This window comes from Phalacrocorax aristotelis, chromosome 8 (genome assembly GCF_949628215.1).
Source record: "Phalacrocorax aristotelis chromosome 8, bGulAri2.1, whole genome shotgun sequence".
Lineage (NCBI taxonomy): Eukaryota > Metazoa > Chordata > Aves > Suliformes > Phalacrocoracidae > Phalacrocorax > Phalacrocorax aristotelis.
The window spans coordinates 19,238,603-19,258,649 of NC_134283.1; the positions used below are offsets into that span (position 1 = coordinate 19,238,603).

A 20,047-nucleotide genomic window follows, 5' to 3' on the forward strand; every position below is an offset into this window, starting at 1 on the left:
AAGGAGGCAACACGAGTTTATTTCTCTGCAGATGCTTTTCTCTGAGTTGCCATGGAGTCATTGGCTCAGTCAGAATCAGCTCTGTCTGCACAAATGACTCATCTTGCTACCAAAATCCATGTGTAGAGACTAAGAATCCAATATTAATCAAGCCATGGTATTGGAGTTGTCATAGTTATTTCCTCATGTAAGCATAGCAAATAATGATGGGTAAATACAAAATTTTTCACAGGAAAAAATTATGTTGCACATTGGTAAATACCAAGATGTGCAAAGCAATCTGGGAGTATACAGGGAACTGAAAACACATTTTTTCAGAGTTCACTCATTCACTGGTTTGGCACGACTGCCAAACATCTGCACCGCTTTCACTGTGTAAATCCTGCATTTTACAATAGTAGTGGAGTAAGCAAACACCTGGTGTACTGAGTATCAGTCAGAGACCCTCTTTTAGCTGCAACTATTTATCACAATTTTTAAACAAAAAACACATAAGAAAAATGCTTATATTACTTTTCAATGCAGTTTTTTTTTCAAATGTTGTTTTATATGGGAATTAGTTTAAAGCCATTTGGACTGTTTATGTTTGTTTAATCTAGGAATCTCTAGGCTAAATCTGTCAAAGGAAATTAAAGGAAGTCCCAGTTGCTAGTGCATGGAAAGATATGATGCTATCACTACACACAATTAAATGAGAGTCAAGCTGGTGGGCTACAGGTTGATAAATCTAAACCTGCAGCTTTAAGAGATTCAGAAAACCACCAAGTTAGTTCTGGCACAATTTCTGTGCTGCTTCTCCTGTTTTGGAGTTTTCTTCTTTTTTAAAATTGCTAACCAAGTCCACTCATTTTTTTTTTTTTCCGTAATTTTTGTTTTAAACCAGACTTTCTTTAAAAAAAAAAATCCTACCAAAAAAAACCCACCCCCAGGCACCTCAGTTGTGTTTTGAGACTGGAGTCCATATTTGGTTTTAGCTGTAAGTGAAAATAAATGTATAACATTCTCCCTTTCATTCACATGACAAAACAATGCTGCAGATTAGATTGGCATCATGAACAATTTCTTTCTTAAAGACACCTCCTACTGAAAAAAATCAGAATAGGTGCTGAACATGAAAACTTTAATACAGGTGTGTGGAAAATCTTACAGAGAACCTTCCCACAGCACACTTGGCTCGAGGCAGCGCTTCTTGCCCCTCACTTTCCAGAGCACTATGTTTACAGGATAACACCATATTTACAGGATAACACAGGAAAGGATATAGTAAAGAAGAAAAAAAAAAGAAGGGATAGAAGCATTGAACATTTGACACCTTACAAAAAAAGAAAAGTTGCAACAAATTATTTACCAAGACAAATATGTAACTTTGGAAATTCAATACTTTTCTTACTGTCTTTGCAGAAACAGCAGGTACAACAGAGCTCAGAAAAGCAGGGATAAGAAAAAGGTATGTAACATACTTCAACAGGCTAACTATATATTAATTAAAAATTACAAATTTGGCTTCATAAAGTACAGACGTCTGGGACACATAATAGCTACCACAGAAATTATTATAATAATAATGTGAAATTATGACAATAAATACAGGAATCAAGATTCCATGCCACACATTCCTTTTCTTATTACCTGTTATGGATCTGAGGAACTGGATCTATAGGGATCCTCTAATTATTACTAATAATTGATTAGCAGATCAGAAACAATGGCAACTGCTTAACTGCATTTTGCAAAACCTTTTGAAGTTCTGCTATTTGTTTTTGTTTCACACTGGAACAATAACAAAGCCTGTTAACTGGTCTTCAAAATTAACTAGCTTCCAATGGTTGAGCTGGGATGGAAAGTGCCAGGTTTTGATCTATTTGCCACTCCAGGAGAACAATGTCTTTCCAGAGAGACAGTGTTCACACTGGGTACCAAAACTTTACTGCTGAGAGCTCTATGAAAATGAAAATTTTTCAAATAAAAGTAAGGGTAAAAAATATATATAGACTATATATAAAAATATATAAATAAAAATATATATTAATGCGTATATATATTTTAAAAAATCTGGCTCCCCCTTGAAAATATTCTAAGCAGTCTCACTAGCAAAGAGATTTAATGAGTGGGAAAGAGTGGAATAAAACATTTTAGTAAACTTTGTCGCTATAAATAGAAGTAAAGGACCACTGAAAAACCAATTGACATATTTTCATACTGCAATGTAAGTCGTCTGGAGGACTTTCAAGATTGTGCCTTCACATGTGAAGGTGCAAGCAAGCAGAGAACTTTTTGTGCATTCTTTGCCTCGTGATGTTATTTCCATTAGAAAAAACTGGAAGTTGAAACTGTGACAGCTTGCACCGACCCATGGGAATGCAAACATCTATCTCCTGATAACATGCTGAGATAATGCACGTCACCACTGCAGCCAGCATAAGGACACTTGTCTTCACTCATTTTATATCCACTCTATCACATTCCTGGCCACACTTCCCTATCTGTCCTTTCAACATACTCCATACATTCCTCCAGTAAAGTGCACAACTTGCTTGTTCAAACAGAACCAGGCAGCACAATTACACTTTCCTTACCGCAGCTCAACAAAACGCAAAAGCTACTTAAAACTTCTAGAAGGTCAGTTTTTCACAACCTGTTATGGGAGCAGCCTTCCTTTTTCTTTTCATAAGGAGTTTGGCTGTTGGCCTCTAGGTAGTCTTTCCTCCCACAAGAGAGAAACACAGTGTTACACTCAGTTTGTGAAATCTGGAAACCACCCAGAGAAAAGCACACGTGCAAGACTCCATGTTTGCTATCCATTATTCTATTGGTAACTTATCCATTGTGTTGAGATCATAAGCTTATACTGCATCTTATTTCCCAAATTAGCCCAGTCTCTAAGCCCAAACTGAAAATATTTCATTTTGCAGAAATGTATTGTTCGAGCATTTCTGACACTGGAAAATAAAAACATTACTAACAATCATGGGGAAAAAGAGAGCACGTTATTCATGCAATTTTCCTCTTCAGAAAACATCTAGTAGGTTCTGATTGTGATACCATAAGTCAGTATCAGGTATCAATTGCACTTAATTCCTTAAAAGTCACATAAAATTGTGTTGGATCAAATTTAATGCTGAGATCAATTAATTTATAACATTTTAAATTCATTCCGTTCAGCACTGAAATTATAGCCATCAAAACTGCATTACTGTTCAGGTGTTTACTAGCAAGGCTAAAGCAACTGGTATTACCTGTTAGACTCCAGCGCAGTGCAGGGGGAGCTTCTCCTGTATTTGATGTTACCTGAAGTGAAGAGAGTCTCATTTTTCTCTGTTTCTGCCTCAGATGTCTTCTGTCCCTTCCCTTGAGATGATACATTGAATTAAACTATTTTTTCCCTGGTGATTAAGAATCCAACCTAATGACCACTGGATTCATGAGTGTGGATTTCAATGGGTGTCAGATGTGACCTGGATTTCTAAGCGGGGGTCACAGACTTTGCTTTCGGCTGCTGATTTTGTCTTCTCCTCAGGGTCTACTTACCAGTGAATTTCCAGGGGTGACACAGAGTTCATATTTTCACCAATGATGTCACTAATCTTATATCTTTTCTGTATAATTTTTCTCTGAAGAACCTCCCTCCCTCCCCTGCCAACCTACTACTATTTATCACTTGTGTCACTGGGCCATCTTGTCTAGACTGCACTCTTCCTAGAAAGGTAGGACTAGATGATCCCTGAGGTCCCTTCCAACCTGTGATTCTGTGACTTCTCAGTAGTGTTGTACACAGCACAGTAAATTACTCTGATATTCATCTCAAGAGGCAAGCAATATGATTTGTTACCTACCTGGTGCCAGAATGGGTGAAGACCATGAGGCACAGGATATATGTTTTAACTGGAAAAAAATTTTTAATTTAGAAATAAGTAATTTTTCAGTTAAATCTCTACCAAATGTGGTGCTGTGGCATATGCCAAATTCCTGGAAAAAGCAAGGAAAACAGCACCCAAAGCCTAGTACCAGCCACAGGAAGCAGTGTTTCATAGACATCTGAATGTTTGCCTTTTTTTTTTTTTTTTTTTTTTTTAAGGGCTTACATTGTAGGTCCAATTTAAAAGACTGTGCTTTTTTATATGCAACTGAATACAGTGACCAATTTTCACAACACAAATTACGCTATCAATTTACAGTCACCGTTCTAAGAGAGGTATTTTCTTTGCACACCAACTATAAAAGCTCAGTCACCTAAACTATACAGATTGATCTCTCTGTGGTAGAAATTACGATTTAAGCTTTATTTATCTGAGAGTATTCTGTGCATCTGTTCTATCCTCTAGAAAAATTACCATATAATCCAGTGCCTGCTAATAAGGTATTCGCAGACTCTAAAACTGAAAATGTAACTCCTTTTGCCTAAAATACTTCAGACCTATCAACCTTAGAAACTAGTCCTGGAAAACAGCTCTGCTACATAACTCAAAGGTCAGCAAGCTGGAGGAAGAACATACAGTGGCTTTGAGGGCAGTAAAAGAAGAGAGACCTTTAACTAAGTAACAGCAAATGAAGAATAGTAGCTGATCCAATCTGCAGAGGTGTAATGAAGAATGAAGGATGCATTATTTGGGCTGATGGCTGAAAAGTCCATTTTTATTTGTCCCTGGAAGTGCATGGGCAGCTGGTGCAGTTTGAGAACTTTGAGAGCAGCCTGCAAGCAAAGCTTACCCTGAAGAGACCAAAAGAGCAAGAAACTGCGTTGTGCTCTTATAGAAAGTTTCCAGATAGTCTTCAGACATTGCCTTAGGTACAATGCATTTCAGTAATCCAACTCAAAAGTTAACAAATCTACGAACAATTTTATAATGACTCATACACGAATTCAAAACATTGCACAACCCAATGGTCATCACTTCTGGTAACAGGGCTTTTTGGTAAGATTCTTCGGTGTAGGGGGAACAGGAATTTAATTTCTCTAACTTCTATCAATTACTCCTACCAAGACAGCTTGCTGGAAACCTCCTATTTAAGTCTCAGGCTGAAGCACAGCAAGGGGAAGCACACCGTCTGCGCTCAGCTACGATACCCCTCCTCCCAAAAGACGTTCTTGACACATACAGTAAGTACACACATTTTCAGAATGTGAGACCTCCTGGCCTAGAGGCCATGGTCAGCAGGAGGGGTGACAAAGCAGAAGCCTGTGGTGCATGACAGCAGTCAGGGCAAACTAACAATTGCCTGCTCTATTCACAACGAGAAAAGAATGGAGCCATTCAAGAGCAGATCCATCTGTCCCTGTGAGGGTTCACAAGAGTGTCAGAGAAACCTCACGGTCAACAGTCTCTAAGTGCTGGCGTGCAGGAATCCGGCAGAATCAGCACAGATACTTGATGCTCTATCCACTGCCAGGGTGCTGTTTTCACAGCCTGTGTGCTTCCAGGCTGAACAGGACTTGAATCTCCCTGAAGGTTGAAGGTCTGCACAGATTGCCAAAAAGCAATGGGAGAAACAAGAGGCAAGGCAAGACTCTTGCCATTTCCATTGGAAAGTGAGGGCTTCTCGGACATGAAGGAAACAACTGCTTATTTAACAGTTGGCCAGTTACCATGTTTCCACACAAAAGACACTGACAACATTGGTAAGGAAACACCATTGGAACATATTTATCAGGAACATAACCAATGCCTTCCTTAAGGCTTTAGATGAACATGCCTGTGTTCACAGACTGTCCAAACTGCTCTATGAATTAGACAGTTAAACATAAAACAGCTCAATACACCTTATACCTACATTAGTGAACACTGGGAAAACTCTCAAATATGTGTCATTGGTGATGTCTGACCACATTTGCAGAATGTGGGACAGACTTCTGTGGAGCTTGATCTACATCACGCATCTCAACAGATGCTGTGTCACATGCTAGAAATAATATATCAACTGTCGACATTGTTAACTCACTACTCATCAGGGCACAGAAGAGAGTAGGACTGGATTATTAATATCTGTACAGTTGCTGGGAGTACTGGTCTCATTTTAGCACCTCTAAGGAGTGATACCACCATTTTTTCCCCTTTTCCTCTTTCCTGTCCTAATTTAGGACAAACCAAGTCTAAAAAGCCTAGGAGAATGCAACAGACCTCTGACCTCCTTCTGCAGGAATAATTTTCAAAAGGTCTGGGAGAAAATTCCTTGAGTGGAAGCCAGCAGGCTCTCTTCATAGCGCTTACATGTATTCAGACACCCCTGAGTGAAGTCCAAGCCCAAGGAATTCTAGGCATGCACAATCCCAAATTCAGCATCTGCACAACCTGTGTGAGAGGTCCATCTCATCCAGGCAGCCTGGAGGATTATGACATTGTCTGGGTCCCCAATTCCTCCTCCAAAGCAGACTTAATATTGCTCACCATGTAGAAAATGCAAACTTTGTTTTACCAGCCTCTTCAGTTCCTTGCATAACTTTTGAGCACGAGGTCATAAGGCTGGGGAAAGATGATGAAAACTTTCTTTGGTTCTTCTTAGGTCATGTATCTTGAATTTTTTATTTTTATCCTATAACTGCTGCAAATACAATAATACAGATTAAGAGGGTCATTTAGGGGTTACTGTGCCACTAACAAAAGAAAATAGCAGTGTATCAGGCCTAGATAACATATGAAACAATAGTCTCCTTCCATCTGAAAACTCTGTGGAATCAGTGTTCTCTCTTTTCTCCTTTAAGAAATGAGATCCAACCTCTCCAACTAAGCTGTAAATTGTTATATACCATGTTTTCACTCTAAAACAAAATGACTATGCTAAATGGTACAGCTTTCAATTCAATTGCTATTTTTGAAAATATGATAAACCCAAGACTCATGTCTTGCCTTTTCTGTTTTTCACTCAGGCAAAGCTTTTCTTACTAGTGCCAGCAGAAGACACAAAGAAACAAACTGAAAAATTAAAGTATGATCCTGAATACTACAGCCAAATTACAGTTAGTCCTTCCATAGGTTTATTGGGAGCTGTTCCTTAGTATTTCCAGCAAACCAGCTGGCTTAGCAGTAGTAGCTGATCTGTTCAGCCAAAATGCCTCTCCAGGTCTGAGGAGGTCAAAACCCAGCCATTTTCCAGCCACTAGCACCAGTCCTACTATGTGCAATCACAAATTCATATCAAGGAATATTTTTGCATGCATGTTCCTCTCGCAGGCTTAGGAGTTTTTGAGAAGGGTTGCGCTGCAACAGCTTCTTGTGGGGGCAACACAAAAGGTCTCAAAGATACTACATGCCACAGCTGAGGACAGCATTACTTTTAAAACATTTTTTCAACAGTTATGGCTCTCCCTCTAGTCAGTAAGGGAGTTTAATCTCACTGTGAGTACAAGGCTGATGCACGAGCAACCCATCATCTAGGGGAAATACTTAAAACTCACTTCCACAAAAGATGATGTTTCAGATGGGATAGAATAAAGATTGCTACGGAAACTAAATGCCAGCTGCTTACCCCAATCTGGTTGCTTTGTACTGGTTCTGGAGTATGCCTCACATTTTTTTTTACCATTAAAAGGAAAGAGCTAATAAAAAAAACACCAAATAATCAGAACATAAAAGCGTATAATCATCATAAAAGAATACATTTTTCTTTCTTAATGTTTCAGCTGTCTGAAGAATAGTTTTCTGGTGTAAAAGAGATAACTATATATCTTCGGATTTTATTGGCTGCAGATTACACTAATTATCATAAAAAATTACTACCACTAATAAAAATTCTATTATAAGTTACTTATAGTAATCTCTAGGGTACTATACTTAGCTTAGAAAAGATCGTAATTACACTGCATTACAGGGAGAATTTGTTTCCTGAAGCAGCTTTAACACTGTCTGTTTCTTTTAACACTTTAAAGTTGTTGTGGTTTTTTTTTTTCCCCTCCTTCCCTTTTCAGGTCAAATGTTGCCTGTTATTTTCACTGTGCAGGATGTGATTTTATCCCAGAATAATGATCCATCTCTGTTGCAAGTGACGCAAATGAAGTTTTAAAATCACAAATATCTGGGTGGGTTTCACCTCCCAAGGGGCTTAGCATGTCTCAATGGAAGGATGCATAAAAGGGAAGACCTGACACTCTCCGCCCAAAGGGAAACACATTCTGTGTAAAATTGCTGGAAGCTAGTGGGTGTTCACAAAAAGGACAATGTTCAGATTTTATTTGACAAGACAACAATTGTTATTTTCCCTTTTAGATACTTTACATTTTACCATCTGTGAGGTTCATGACTCTTAAATGACCTTAAATCATACTGCTGTTAATGGCAGTGGTTACAGGCAAACGTGGAATTCTGTACACTACCTGCCTTGGACTGAATATCAAATTAAATAGCTTTATTTTGATAGCTGACACTGTAGTAAATAACCTCAAAGTCCAACTAATTAAAATAAAATTGAAACAGTGGCCACTTCTTTTAGAAAGGGTTTCAATGCTTCAATAGCAAGGCTAATCAACATCTTAGTTATCAGTCATATAAAATGAAATAGCCCATTTAAGTTGCTTTAAAATAGACAACTTATTTATGCAAAGACTAGTGGCATATTAATTGCTAACACTAAGAAAAAATTACGCCTTTGAGCTTTACAGCTTCCTTTGCAGCAAAGGATTTGAGAGCTAAATGCTGGAAAAAGCGTATTACAGTAGTTAATTTTATGACAGACATGAACCAGAGGCAGAAGAGAATGTGGGAAAGTTTTGTAGTGTGTTTCAGTTTTCTAGTTGTTTCCTTTATTTCCAAATGAGATTAATTAATCAAAGTAGCCTCATAATATTCCTATTGTGTTTAAAGTTAAGCATTCAGGGTTTAGTCCTGGGAGACACTGACCAAACTGGCTGTGGTCCAATAAAACAGTTATGTCTAAGCACATGCATCTTCCCACTGAGACCAGCTGGAGGATTTGGGAGCTTGAGTGTAAACCTTTCAGTTTTGGAGTGGTCTTCTCAGGACCCTGCAGGACTGAACCACCTTCTCCCTGATCCTGAAGCATACATATGCACTCAAAATTGACCTAGGCAAAAATTCAAAGGGCTACTCATTAGAGTAAGCATTTCCAGGATCAGGTCCCAAATGACTCGTCTCCTCCAATTAGTCTACCTCAGGTTGTATCTTTAAATAGCTTTCATTTACTAATGTGTGCAAGGGAGGAGCGGCAGGGAGGCATTACATTTCCTCTCCTAATTAATTTACTTTTGTTGATATCTTGGAATAAATTATTACTTTCAGAGGAGAAGAGTTGATTTACACTACAGAAAGAGCACAGCAAGCATGAGAAAATTATTTGCCCTTCCTCCTGCCAGGCATCCATTTCCTTTTCACTGTTGCTAACAATGCACTAACTATTTATGCATTTGTCAAAGGATCTCAACGTAAGAAAACTATATTTAAATCACTTTACTACAAAGTGAAAACACAAGGTAATGATTCAGACTCTATTTAAGTAATAATAATATTTGTACAGACTGTCTGGCGAGCATGCTGGTAGGTGGCAGGAGCCCAGTACAGTTCTAAAGGGTCAGCAGTAACAAGAAATCTGAAATAGCATATAATTTTCTTCTTTAAAAAATAGCTTTTAATTTAAGACCCTGAAATATGCACAAGAATGTGTCATTTCCCCTGATTACAGCCTGATTTCACTGCATTTTTCAATTAAGCTGAAAATGAGTGCACTGCATTTGCAGGAGGGGAGTTAGGGGGCCTTACAAGTACTCAAGACAGAATTTTATCTGTCTACACACAATGAGTTACTTTGCCTATTTTGCAGGTTTCCACCTTCAGTTATCAGCTAGAACTAACTGAAACCCAGGCTGCCCATCCCAGCCTGGATACTAAGGACAGAAGGATGTGGGAAACAGAGACGTTCGCTGTTGAGAGTATGTTGAGACTGAAGCGTGTAGACAAGGTAACAAGGCAACATGCTGTACATGCTCCACAAAGGAGATCAATCCCTCTGCAGTCAGCCTGACTCTCTCATCAGCTATATGAGAAGCTTAACCTCATCTTCAAAATTTAGAAATCAAATAGAGAACCCAAATATTTTCACAATTTATATAAAGCCTAGTCATATAATAAACAAAGACAATGTAAAAAATAGTATCTCTCACTGAATTCTTGAAAACAGCAAAACCAGATGGACCAAAACACTGACATTTATGTGCCCCTTGTTTTGGTCACTGAACAAAACATTTTGTATTCATTGTAAGGACAGATTTACAAACTGTTTAGGAAGCCTGATATGTAGGAAGAATGCATTTACGCATGGAAAGGGTCACTTCTACCTGCCTCCTCAGGCAGTACTCACCTTTTGTTTTCAAACTGGGTAGCTACAGTGAAGTATCTACTGTACACCCAGCTTGTCTGAAAGTATGACCCTCTAAAATCCAGATTTTTTGCAGCAGATGACAACTGCAGATAAAAATACAGAGCTGCCAAACTTGATAGCATCCTAAGATTCACATAATTAAAGGTGTAAGCAATCTTCTATTTATCTGTACTATATACCCATCTTTGATCACATTATAAATTACAAGTGACACATATCATTTTATCAAAAAATTTACTTTCATCTCCAATTCAGTCAGGAAGGAGATAGAAGCTGTTAGAATGGCTGCAGGCTTTCCTCCCTTTTGTCCAGTTTGGCATATTCTTACACATTGCATGACATGGTAACACCACCCTGACAGAGTGGGATTCCATTCAGGCCCTGGGACGTTGCATCTTATTTGTATTGCACTGTGAAACAGAAAATTCAACTGCTGAGGGCCCTACTTTGCAATACAATGCCCGGTAGGCCTGAGAGAGGGGAAATGAGATCTAATTCCAAGTACGCATATCAGGCGATAAATTGGCTAGTTTGGTAAGAAAATGCCAAAGTCCTTGAATAACTGGGTATGGATAATGGAAACATGATAAACTGTGTCTGTCTTAGAGGGAACAGGGAGAATCTGAGAAAAGTTCAGAAACCATGAACCAAAGACAACTCCTCTCATCAAGGACCGTAAAACCAATAAAACAAGCAGATTATCAAGCATAATCGCCCGAACACATAAACACACCTAAACGACAGCGCTAACAATATTGGCACAGCACCATTTTGTTAGCTTCTATTTGTGAGCTGTTCCATTTCTTTTTCCTATGTTTTCTCTGTTGCAATTATTTAGATTACCTTTTTCCATGTTCCTTGTGACCTTCGATTTTCTTTCTCAACTTGTGAAAGGTACAAGGGGCTCAAGACACTAAAACTCTTCAGCTAAATAATAGAAACATGGTAATGCTGGTGGGCAAGAAATGTAATAGAAGCCAGAATAACTTCATTGGCTGCCAAATCTGAGCTCCAGAATGAATTCATGTTTTTCTTTTCTTGGTACAAGCACTCAAAGCCTTAAGTATCTTATGGGGTTTAAACAATAACTGGAAGACTATCAACTAGCAGCGATTCTATTAAAGCTTTGCCCCAAAGGAAAATTAAGACTTATTCTCTTCCTCTTCTAGGGGAACAGAGCACTTCAATACCATGTGTGTTTTTCATTTAATGCATATGTCAACATGCTTTAAAAAGCATTATTTCTGGCAGCAAAAGCTGTGCCTGGGCAAGATCATTCTGATTAGGTACATACGGCTTATCAGAAAACTTGTAACCCTGGTACATACCTCGGTACTAGTAGGAAACTTACATAGTGAGATGCTTTAACTTTTCACCTGACCAAAGTGAGACAGCAAATAAAACATAGATAATTCAAAACACAGTTCATTTTCCAGCAGATCAAATGCAACATGACCTAATGCAATGGTCCACAATAAACAACCTAATATGAAAGAAGTGGGGAGAGGAGAAGTATTTTTCCTGTTCTCTCAGGAAAAAAGACACTCATATATCAAATTCCCCAAATGCTAAAAATATCTCATTGAGCCAAGTACTGAGTCTTTGATGGAATATTAATTCCTTCAACTTATTTTAGTTTCCTGTAAGCATTTTGCAGCTAGCAGTACAATGCTATTCACATGATGTGAAAACTCATCCTGTTTCAGAAAAATTACACGAGGATTTTACATCACCAGTTTTTTTTACCCACAGTAAATCAACACAGTGATATAAACAGAAATCCTGACAAAAAGAAAATCCAACCCTCCAACACAATGCGTAATCACAAAGTATACCCTGCCTGTGAACTTATTCTTACTTCAATCCAGTTATGCCATGAAAACATTGTGCATCACGTTTCTGAATTTTCAAATGTGAATTTCCCCAAATCATAACATTATGAGTTCGGGGAAGGGAACTACAGGAGAGATTTCCCTCAAGAGCAGCCCCTGGTTCCCAGGTGAGTGCTGACAGGGGTTTTACTCGCTGCAGTGGAGTGAAGCTGCAGTTGCAGGCTTTGAACTCCTGCAGATCATTTCATATCGCTCACTTCTCATTTGGATGCAATTTTGTTAACTTCAGAACAAATCTGTAGAAGTCTAGCTAATCTAACAATACTAATAGGGCCTTTGTTTTGATTGCTGATTAAAAGATATTATATCTGATTCCAATGCAAATGAGGAAATCTTTTTAAAATGATCCTCTGTTATGCAGGGTAATCTAAGGCAAGGTGGGACCACTCCCAGCTTTGCTGGGGCTGAGATCCTCCCAGCTGTTTTCTACGTAATGCAAAACAAATAAATTCACTTCCAGGAAGTGGAATGTTTTCCAAGGCCTCTTTCCCAGTACTCATGTACTGAAAACTCATTAGTTTCAAGGGGCTTCCTCAGTAAGTCGGGAGTATCATCCCCGATCTGTCACACCATACAGACACGCCACACCCCACACTCCCCCAAGTTTTACTCTCCGTGTGTGTGCCACTTGCTTTCAAACAACCATCTTAATGTGTAACTTGGGCTTAATTCAAGTTTTGCAACCTTCAGCTTTGTCACTCCTAACCAATTCTTGTCTTAAACGGTCAATGCAAAGATCTTGAACTTTGTTTAACATGTAACCTGTCACTGTGATAAAAAAACTAAAGCCTTTCCCAACTTTCAAGGAAGAGACAAGAGTTGTTTAGTTTTCCCTGGCAGTTACTTCTGCTTTGCAAACCCCATTCAAATGCAGACAGTCACTTCTGAACACTGAGAGAAGGTGTTAAATTGAGATTATGGTAAACAGCAGATTTCTTTGGTTGGTGAAGAAATTATTTCATGAAGGCACAAGAGAATTAAACAGAGTTTCATGTCACTTACTGTATGTGCTGATGAGCGAGTGAATGATGAGTTTCTTGCTGTGGGCAGCTGCTCTGTGGAATACTGTACAGGTGGAAGAAAAAGAAATTCATGCTTTAAAATGGAAAAAACAAAACCTTCTTAGCCTTTTTGTTCAAAAAATAAACAGATCTTTCTTGCCAGATTTATTATTCTATTTACATGTTGCCTGAATGTGTCTAAGAACATTTTGAAAATTTTTTTCTTCTGTATCTCATTTCACTATTCCTGTGACAGCTTGCTTCTGTCAAAGAGAAAAGACTGTCTTTCTCTTTGTTATATTCACCAATGCTGAGCTCTAGAACTTTCTTTGTCTGAAGGGAACATCACTTTGGTTGATGAGGTCTGTATCATTTTAGCTATGTTGGGTACCAAGTTATGAGTAGGCACAAGAGATTTTAAACATTACTACCATACTGTAAAAGACAAAGCAAGCAGGTGTTCTCTACGTGTAGATTCTATTTTGTAATGCTAATCAGATAGTAGTTATAGCTTCTGTATCGTACTCAATAGTTACACTTAGCAGAAAAAAAGGCAAATGCTACAGATTAGATCTGTGTCCACATAAAAAATGTAAGAAGGGCCAAATTTTCCTTGAACTAGCTGACGTTCTGGTGGGGCACGGCCTCCTCCCACCTAGCTGGAATTAAACTTCTGTCAGGTAGGCAACCTGCAGCTTGAATGCAGAAGAGTACATGGCCTCTAAGAGACACTAATGGGAAAACAGGCTGAAAATCTACTCTTTGACCATAAATGCAAAGCTGTGCATTTCTCTTTTCTCCGAAGCTGGGGTTGAATGGCCAGTGCTTTGCTGCCATTGACTCCCTCTGTTGGCTCTATCTATGTCCTCTGGCTCCTGGCTTTCAGATGGCATGCACATATGCTATTCAGAGCAGCACAGACTGTCATCTGCTTATCTAGTGTATTATGTGACTAGTGAAGTGCCACATGGTTGAACACCAGGAAACATATTGCTTGCTTTCACTATCAATGACCTAGAGGGAAGAATATGCAAGAGAGGAAATTTGCGGTGATAAACTGGGGCTGGGACTGGGAAGTACGTCTAAACAATGAAAGAGCTTGACAAAAAAAGTGACTACTAACTTCAAAGATGAAATGCTTGGCCTATACATAATGGGGTGCTGCTTTTTTAACAGGAACAAAATATAAATAGACAGGGCTAGTGCAGCACGTTATCAGAAAGCAGAATACAAAGTTTTAACTGGAGTTAAAAAGTTGACATTTACAGAAGTTAGTGTCTTTCCTCTTGTCAAAACTTTTAGCAAACCCTGTGAGCTCTCTTATGTTTTCTGCGTCATTATGCACATGATTTCATTTCTAACATGCATGCAGTACACATGTAAAGATATGACTTCAGCCTCAGTTTCACGAGGTGGGAAACGGCTTTGAGTATACATCACCAGCCTTCAAGTACAGGGTGCAAGGCAAATTAATGAAGGAAAGAACCACTCCTGTGCCATAAATTGCTAATTTAAATGCACCCATTGCATCAGGGCTGTCTAAGAGCCCCTACCACCATGACATTACTACAGCTACTTATGCTGTTACCATCAAATAATATTAATAACAGGACCTATATTTATGTCATCTTAGAATCCTTGTATTTCTGTCTTGCATGCAGCCATTTGCCTTACGGAGTAAATTCCACTGAAAAACCTACAGACGTTCAGAGAGAGGATGCTCCAATCCCAAATCATCCAGCCTAAGCTCACTGATTTTACTGGGGAAAATGGATCAAGTCAGGGACTTCACTGGAATATAGGTTGAAATTAGAAGAATATGAGCCTTCCTCTGTAGAGAAGCCTTTTGTCTTATGTAATAAAAAGTACTAGCAGAACATCATATTCAAATTCAGAAGACACTTGGACTTTCTATTATCCTCTGCTATGTAGTTATTAAGAAGACACATTATTATATAGCTATACTCTCAAATCAATTTGAGGGGCTTCATCTAAAACTTGGAACCCATCAGGAGATAGAATTAGGTTATCTGAGCCTATATAATGTATTCAGTTTGTTCTCTGTAGTCAGGATTCAGAACAGAGGCTTAATTTGAAGTGGAATCAAATTAGCCCATACTCAAAACTATATACTCTCTGAAGTGCTTCACTGAATTGGATTTAAATCATATTTTCAATGCTGTTCTGAATTATGGCCATTGCTGTTAAGAAGTCTAGTTTAAGACAATTTCAATTTAGCATAAACAAGTTAAGCCCACTTTCAAGAATTTTCTTGCTACTGAAATTCCTTACTACTATTTAAAATATTAGTGGTATGCTTATTTCCTTACACTGAAAAAATAAGTACAGGTGATTAAACCAAAGGAAGATAAGCATCTTTCTTTGCCAGTGATGTGATTTCATTTGTCCCAAAGTACCATCCTTTTTCTTTGTTAAAATGGTATCTTCTAGGCATGCATCTTGGCATATTAATAAAAAATAAATTTGAGGTTGAGACTGATTAAAACTGAAACTAAGCCCTGATCTGACATGTTATTTTGATTGCATTTTCAGAGTTCACATAGTTCTAGTTCTAATTTATGTTACGCATGGTGTATATCTTCTTCATTGAACAATTACATTATTCTAAACAATTACATTCCTGTGATACACATAATGCATGGCTCCTGAGCATAAACTTCTTTAATGATGGCAGACTGTAAAGTGGTACAGTTCACTTTTAAAAGGTCATGCATCTTTTTTCAGTAGATTAACATTTTATCTTTTAATGGTGTTAAGAAAAGGTCAAAGATTCTAACAGATGGAATATAGAAAGCTTCTATTGAAGAAGATCAATGTGTTAAGCATCAATCTAAGTCCAGAAACACAGCCATTTAATGACTGTTGTTCTTGTTTTATTTTAAATTACCACTGTCTTGACTGTTTGAATGCTAAAATTACATTTACATATTTAAAAGAAATGGACTGTCACTGTCTGACGCAGATATCTATGTTTGTGTTGTATTTTCAAGAATATTTCTTCATTATACAAAACAAGAAAAGTTCCTTAAATAATTAGCTTACCCTTAGGCTAATGGCCTGTCACTTTGACATCCAAATGAATGCAGCAGAATGATTCCCAACAGCAACATGGAAGATAATTTTATATTGGTTTAACTGAGTAAGTTTGCAATAATTTAAAAGGATGTACGCTCTCAAGTCAAATATCTTCTGTGTAACATGGTGTTGAACTTTTAATATAGGCAATATAAACTTATGATGATATTTTTCAAGAAGGACATATTTAGGTACTAGATCTTTCCAAGAGTATTCTGTTATCATTTTTAGACCTAGATTCTGTTAAAGAATAAAGTCTAAGCATGTCAGTTGTCCAATAACTTCAGACCTCAAGGGAAGAAAGTGTTATGTGTTCGCAGGAGAATGTAAGCTCTTCTAAACTGCTACATGCCTCTCTCCACTTTTATAGAATAACTAGTATGACAGAGTAACATGGTTGGTTTTCTGTGTGCTAAAATATGAAAATGTAAAAAATAACAGTAGTGGGTCACAAGCTGCTTTGTAGAAAGTTATCAGACAGCCTCTAAACAATGTCAAGCTTATGTGTCTGTAGTGTGTACGTGCATTTTTCAAATTTCATTGTATTTCAAGTTCCTATTATCCCCTTGAGCCAGACCTGCTCCCAACAATAGGGTTTCAAGAAGGTGGTAAAACTCTAGTGGACTTAGGGATTCTTTTCAGGGTCCTTGGACGTAACTGCTATTAAGCAACAGGAAGTGAATTTGCATTCAAGTCTCCATCTTGGCTTATGTGTTCATACATTTTAGAGGCAAATACAGTCTATGGATATAAGTCTTCAATTTCAACACATGAGAAAAAATGGCGAGTGTTGGGAGTCACCTGCCTCTTGCTGGCACTATTCTTCCTTCTAATGGAAGTGCATAACAATATTTTGATAAACTACTGAACAAGCCAAACCAGACTCAGAGTTTACAAGGATATCTACATTTTCAGAAAAACTACTAAGCAATATTAACTGGATATATTTAAGCACAATCCATCCACACACACAAATCAGTAAATCTTTTTGTTTCTCAGGCTACAATAGCTAAAGGGTTATTTAAAAGAGAAGTTCAAAGAATTGTGTGATATTTTCTAGTTTAGCCTCATGTTAGAAGGAAGTTTAAAAACTTTCAGTTTCTATTTTAAGACAAGTAAAGATCACTTTTTCCCCCCCTAAGGATTTTTTATAAATCTCATACTGCATAGAGTTAGTCATCTTCAAAGTGCTGGGACCTAGAAGGTAAGTTATACTTTACTGCAATATAAGCTCCACATAGTGGTGTCCTATACATCTCTCTCACTCTGTGTAGGTTTGACAGAGAGCTCTTACCCTTCCAGTATGAAGAAATTACCCTGTTTCTAAGAACTGATTGGAGAAACTGAAGTTTTCTTCAGAAGAAACAGTATGTTCAAAATGGACCGTGTAAAGTATAATTATGAAGTTTTGCTTTTGTTTATAGAGATTTACTTTAGAATTGAACTGCATATACCAAAGGTTGTTCACAGGTGAAGAACAGGCATATCCTGAGGCCACTACAAGTTAACTTTTTGGACTAGGGTGGGTAGAAAATTCCAAACCTGCCAAGAGAAACTGCTCCTTCTCTTCCCAGCACTAAGGAGGTTTCAGCAGAGGGGCTGGTGTTTATTTCAAATACCACAGCGTGGTTTGTTGATAGCCACTGTCTTTCGGGTAGGACAATCTATGGGAGTTCAATTAGCGTAAATTCTATTTAAACTTTTACTGCTTCAAAGACACAAATACAAAGGTATTGGACTAACTAAGCAGGCTGCCATATTCCCACCAACTTCTGTTCTACTGGATTTAAAATATAGCCCCACAGACAGCTCTGAAAAGGGGACAATTTCAGTGCAAAAAGGCAATGGAAGTAACCAACAGACATTGCTGGCTATCTGATCATCTAATAGCAATTAAGAATTTAAGAGGATCACCAAAAATTCTCTTTTAAGTAGATGAAATATTCAGGCAAATCTCTTTGCTTCTTTGCTTGTTCTAACCACTGCATTTTTTTGATGGAACATAAACCCAATTCATTCTCATGCAAGCTTCAGCGTCACCTTAAAACTGAGAAAGAGAGACAACTTCTCTCTCTGAGTTAGACAAGTTAAAACAATAAAGCCAGACACTGTGAACATGCTCAAACCAACACTCAGCCCAGAATTCCTTGTGAACTCCCTTCATAGTTTCACATATGGACTGTGTAAGACAGCCAAAGGAGGAAACCTTCACTAACCCTTAGAACGGCTCAGTGGGAACAGACCAGAGTCACTGAAGGGCAGTGCCATACACTAACGGTCCACAACACTGAGGCAGAAGATAGCTCTGAAAGTATGATAGCTAGCCAGACAATACAAAGAAATCAGCACTTTGTGTTATTCTAACAGAACTGGTAACCAACAATAAAATCAGTAATATTTTCTCACTAACTTTGAATAGGCAGAGATTATGTTAATCCAAGAGACAGGTTTACAAAGCCAGAATGCCACAAAATACTACTGCAGACACAAACTCTGTAAGTTGCAACAGGTAAAATGTGAGTACGGAAAAGTATGAAGTATTGATTTACTCTGTTTCAAATGACTCTTTCATTATGGTTTTTTCTTTGTCTGTAGTGTTTCCACATGCACTGTAGGATCTGAGAGACCTAGATGTTTCCTTTCCATGGGTACTCACTAGCAGTAGAGGCCAAATTATATTCCTGTAAACAGCTCTAGGATGCTATTGTTCTCCCTGAATTTGCACAGGGTTTAACACACAGAAGCCTGGAAAAGAACATTAACATATATAGAATAAATGCACTCCAACCTGCTTGCTTTCCTCTGTCTTTGCTCTGCAGAACTGGCAAGAGCCGAAGCAGTAAATACTTACATTTTGTCTCTTGAGTCAGCACATAAAATTCTTCATACCCATAGGAACTAGCTCTGCTGCAGATGAAAATACCATTTTCACAATAACTTTTCACAGTGGAACAGTGCCTTAAATCAAACAAGCAAGTACTGAGTCAGCTCAGTGACAGAGCAACAACAATTTGATCTGCTACGTGGCAAGCTTTGGTTTGGAGATACTAAACAATTCTTCATCCCGGGCCCTGGGCTTGTAAGTATGACAGTAGATGATGCAATCCATTCAGAGTCTGGGGAGAAAAGGAACAGTCATACCACTCTTGAGAAACCCTTTGTGCAGAAAAATTTATTGTGTGCCCCCAGGTGCAAAGGCTATGGATGAAATGCAACTCAATAAAGACAAGCCAAGGTGTTTCAAGAGAGCTAATGAACATTTTGGTATTTGCACTTAGTCAGATAAAGCAGTGTTTTCCAGTTGAGCAAGGAGACAGCAATCCTGTGAGTATGAATTCTATGCAATAACAAATGCTCCCAGAGGTTTTTTTAAGCCCCATGTTTTGTTTTTTTTTGGTACAAGATGATCTTATTAATGAACTCTAATCAGTTCTCCCACCCTTATTCTTACCTTCTTTACTTTTTTTAAATGCCCGTTTCGAGAGGAGCTGTATTTCTTTTGAGGGTCACCTGTCTTTTAAACAGAGTAGTAGTTTTACATTTTCTACATATACAGAGCATAGTCTTGCATACTCTCTACTTCCTATTCTATAAAATGCTAGGAAAGTCCACTGAGATGTACAATGATTTTATAATTTATGTGTTCTGTTTGATTTCCATGTTCAAGTGCAGCTGATGAGATATAAAAGAAAAGGCTAACATCTTATTGCCCACAGAATATCAACATGAGCACTA

General features: G+C 38.0%; 1 long non-coding RNA gene across 1 annotated transcript; it reads right to left on the reverse strand.

Moving 5' to 3' along the window:
• Nucleotides 1-4,072: 4,072 nt before the first annotated feature.
• On the reverse strand, nt 4,073-19,340 carry LOC142060745 (uncharacterized). Its single transcript, XR_012661905.1, has 3 exons — nt 19,164-19,340; nt 13,218-13,280; nt 4,073-6,537 (listed from the first exon to the last, which is right to left on the reverse strand). It is a non-coding gene; the product is annotated as an uncharacterized LOC142060745 (long non-coding RNA).
• Nucleotides 19,341-20,047: the final 707 nt, after the last annotated feature.